This window comes from Coenobita brevimanus, chromosome 109 (genome assembly GCF_032717465.1).
Source record: "Coenobita brevimanus isolate Jiangsu-jjx chromosome 109, ASM3271746v2, whole genome shotgun sequence".
Taxonomy (NCBI): domain Eukaryota; kingdom Metazoa; phylum Arthropoda; class Malacostraca; order Decapoda; family Coenobitidae; genus Coenobita; species Coenobita brevimanus.
The window spans coordinates 35,545,266-35,550,042 of record NC_137062.1 but is presented as its reverse complement, the minus strand read 5'-3'; positions in this window follow the sequence as shown (position 1 = coordinate 35,550,042).

Here is a 4,777-nt window from a genome sequence, read left to right as displayed (position 1 = left end):
CTACTATTGCTGCTGCTGCTACTATTACTTATTCCGGTATGTGTTCAAATCTGGCGGACATTTCAAAAGGTCTTTGCCTGGACTGTACAGTACCGTACAGTCCACCACCCCTGGGGGTTAGCGTAAGGCATCATCATCGATGTGAGGTTTTATTTTTACCAGGGATGGACCACTTCCTCACCCTCCAATGCCTTACAACCCACTGCTACTCAACTGCCAGGCTACAGGACCCACGGCCTGTGACCAGCAAGAAAAATGTAAGACTAAAAATCCAAACCAATGTATAAAGAAAACTCGTTAGAAGAGGTAAAGAAATATAAGACATAAAAACAACTCCTTAAGATAAATCGAGAGACAAATCAGAGGAAGTAACAGCAGCAGGCTTTTCAAGCCGGGTTGGGGCTGGATGGGGTTTTGTGGAGAGGATAAAATTCATTCAGAATGAGTACAAGATTAGAAAAGAAAAACTTCAGGGCATACAATGAGTCAAATTTAATACATTCGTGATTAATGAACCACCAGAATTCCGGCGGCTCAAGCACATTAAGGGAATGAAGCGGCGTAAATATTTGCACATACAACATGGAATACACCGCCTTTTTGCACCCCAACGTGCTAACACCCATCACCAGTGAGATGACAAGCAACACATATCTGTACCATTGTTTTGAGATCAGTGGACAACAAATGAAAATCAGTGGACAACAAATGAAAATAGCGATAACAAACTGGACAACAGAGTACAGGATCAAGTAGGTAAGTCCAATATTAATCTTGTTTTGCAGATCGGTCAAGGCGTCGTCCTCCAGTACCCAGGCCAAAGTATTTTTCACGTAAACACTAGAGATGAAATCTGTTAGTATTCCCAAAAAGTGTATAACAGTATATGACCACCGCGAAATTTTGGCCACGGTAACTATGAGACTTTTACGGGACCTGTTTTGGATGGGTATAGTTGTGGGGTTGTAGACCCCGTTATCAATGTTAACGACTGCCATTTGCGACATCTTGACGCACTTGTGGGGTTTAAATTTTTTGCCCGATAGCTTCTCAGAACTATAAGCTTGATATACGGCAGTTAACCAGTACGAATACAATGGAACTTGTGAGTGCAACACAATACACCAACCTTACCGCAAGAATGCTGAGCTCCAAGTGATGGAGAGCGTCAACTGTGCCCTATTTATACCTAGGTTAGTTTCACCTGAAAGTTATATTAACCGTTTTCTCTAATGCACCGTTTTCTCTAATGCGCCTAGGTTAGTTTCCCCTGAAAGTTATATCAACCGTTTTCACTACTGCAATATCATCTTGGTTTTTGAAGTTTTGTTTTTCTATACAATCATTAAAAAGACGTAAGGAAATGCAAGTAATTAAGGCTTTGGATAATTAAATAGGAAATACAGTAGTATTTTAAGTCACAGAAGTAACTTATTTCCTAAAAAATGATAATTCCTGTGCGTACATCCCGGGAGCGAGACATGCTATAGGGGAAAATGTTTGTTTACATCTGTGGGACTTGCTGTGTTAGCCGGGATAAATCTTCTCTATCGCCTTTTCCCAACGCCAGACGTTAATAATAATCCCTGAGTCGACGAGACACGGCGGAATCAACGACGATCAACATTTCTGGTGAGTTTTGAAGGAATCAGACGACAATTTATCACGGTAATTACTGAGAATAGTAAGTCCACCGCAAGTAGGAGGGGAGCTTCGTCATTCTGCAGCCTCCTCCTCGCTGCTCAGGGGTAAAATAAAACAATGCTACAGCTGTACATCCTTTCCGTAACAGATCTGCATGACTAGCACGGCATTTAGTTGTTAAAATCGTGCTAAAGCCCAGTATTTAGGACGAAGATATGGCGATTTAAGCAGTAGTAGGTACATTATTTAGCAGAAGCCACTACTGCAGTTCACGTATTTTACTGTGTTTTCTATTAATATCTCACAATTTTTCTAGAACTTAACTTGCATGATACTTCTGTTACAAATGAACCCCAAGGGATTAATGTACCCTGGGAGGAAAATGACCCCAGGGGAAGGGTGATTAAGTTTCACACCCAACATAAAAATAACAACAACAACATCAACAATAATAATAATAATAATACATACATACATACAATTTTTTTTTAAGTTCTCAGGCTGGATTAGAGGTCTTCCATATGACTTCCTGCACAACTGCATCACTTAGTAAACAGGGAGGGTAAGGGGATCACTGTATTCAGCCCCTAAGCTTTGAGAAACACACAGTATAAATTTTGGAGCAACTAGGATGTAAAATGTGACTTTGAAGCAACATTACAGTCCACTACCAAATCCTCTTTCACCTAAAGATGTATCAATAAAATGGGATACAGATCTGGATATATAGGATTAACAGTGTCCAGCTGCAACTTAAGTAAAGCTAAGTAAGTTATTGTGTCTACATTTAAATAACCTAACCTTACGTAAACTATCCTGTCCTAACCTGTCATATCGTAACAGAACCTATCCTAACCTAACTAAACTCAGTATAATATAAAAGCAAGTGTATATACTTAACTGTGTTGTTAAGTGAAGGGGAGCTGCAAGGATAGGTGGATGAGTTTGGGAGAGTGTGTAAGAAACTGAATCTAAAGGTGAATGTAGGGAAGAATAAAGTGAAGGTCTTTGAGAGAGGCGAAGTCAGTGAATGTAGAGCGAGATTGGATGAGGAGGAAATGGAGAATGTGAGTGAGTTTAAGTAGGCTACTTGAGTAGTGTGATGAGTACGGATGGAAGTTTAGAGGGTAAAGTGCTTGAAAGGGTACAACAGGGAAGAAAGGTTGTTGGTTCCTTGAAAGCAGTGATAAGAAACAGGGAAGTGAGCATGGAAGTGAAAAAGCTATTACATGGCAGTATTGTGATACCAACTCTAACATACGGAAGTGAAGCTTGGACATTGTTGGAGGGACACAAGTCAAGAGTGAGAGCAGTGGAAATGAGTTAGAGAGGAGCCTGTGGAGTCACATGGACAGACAGACTGACAAATGACGAAGTGAAGGAGCCTTGTGGTGTGGATGTGGATGTGATAGGAAGCATCAGGAGAAACACATTGAGGTGGTTTGGCCATGTGGAGAGGATGGAGAGTGAGAGACTGATGAGGAGAGTGTATGTGAGTGAGGTGGACAGAAGGGGAGGCCAAGGATGAGATGGAGGCATGGAGTGGAGAGGCAAATGAGAGAGGGTGTGTAAGCTGGGGAAAGGGCAGTGAAATGGCGGGGGACAGGGTGACATGGAGGCGATTTGTTTGTGGCCACCCCTTATGGGATTGAGGCGTCTGAAAATAGATAGATAGATAGATAGGTGGATAGTAATGAGATTGATGAGCTATAAAAAAAAAGAAAAAAAAAAAGTGGTAATTGTAAAGGGAAGGGAAAAAAAAGAAGGTTATTTTGGCTGAGTGGTTGTAACAAGTAGGACTTTACAGCTAACAGTTTTCAGATACCTTCCATAGTGTCTTACTATATAGCAAAGCAATCTGCCAGTATCAATTACATATGCTACTTGAGGGCCCACTGTACTAAGTTGTGTTTGAATGCAATTTGATAAGCATGAAGCCGAGGTTAAACAGGGGGGCATTTTCAAGCTAAATATTGTCAGACAAGAAAACTCTTCCAAACACAGCTACACATATCATTACTGCTCTAGTGGCTTTCAGAAAGAAAAAACAAGTGAACATCATAAAAACTAGTGATCAATATTAAAAGCAGAGTGATCATCATAAAACACAAGTGAACATTATTAGATACAGGGATATGTGATGGACAATAAACAACACCAACAACAGTAAGACTGGGGATGAACCAGGTAGGTGTTATATCAGTATTATTTACCACCAAAAGGATGTCTTTATGGGTTTACACCACTATGGTCTTTGTTGGACTGGCATGAAGCATTTGGCCTGTCTCTTCCCCAGCAAGGCAAGTCCCTGTAACTCATTTTCTTATCAGATGTTTAGACTGAGAAGATATATTGTCTTTCTACTAAACTTAATTGATATACGGTAAAAACAGTGTAACTACATTTTTTTATACGGAACATGTAGGTATATTTGATTACGCTAGCTTTTGTTTTGTGGATAGGGACGCCTTCATGTGGTGGCACAGATATAACTGGGTGGCATCATTGCCCAGTTATACAAATGTCCCTCAAGTCCCTCCCTCTCCCCCAAAAGGAGGATAGTGGACTGCAAGAGAAGGGCACTATAAGCCTGCAGTCCACAGGGTTCACATTTCAGATGAACTTGGGGCTACAATTGTTGGTCAAAGAGATAAACTCAGTTATAAAAGTTTCTCCCTTGTAGGTTCTGTATCTTATTCTGATATTTAGGCTATGTAACTGAGCTTCTTAATTTTTTTTACCCTTCCAAAACTGACCGTAAAGTAATTTAGCTGAATTTGCCCTAATATTATGACAAAAGTGAACTGCTATGGTCAAGAAACATAGCAGGTACTGTATCAATATTTAGACTTCTGTCATAAAAGAAATAAATTATATGTCCTGGTAATAACCCGTATTGTTTCATTTCATTAATAAGGCTCTGACGTGCTTGCATGACTTGGCCTTGGTTGCCTAATGGTGGCTCTCCATACTGCTCAGTTTTTGGCAGCCTCCCTATTCAGTTCCTTATCCCCAGGGTCACATTCTATGACCTTGTCCAGATATTTTTCGGCTTGCTTCTTGCAACCCTACTCCCAAAGTTCATACACTACTTCTCACCTTCCGCACTCCTTACCATCCTCTTTTGTCATTT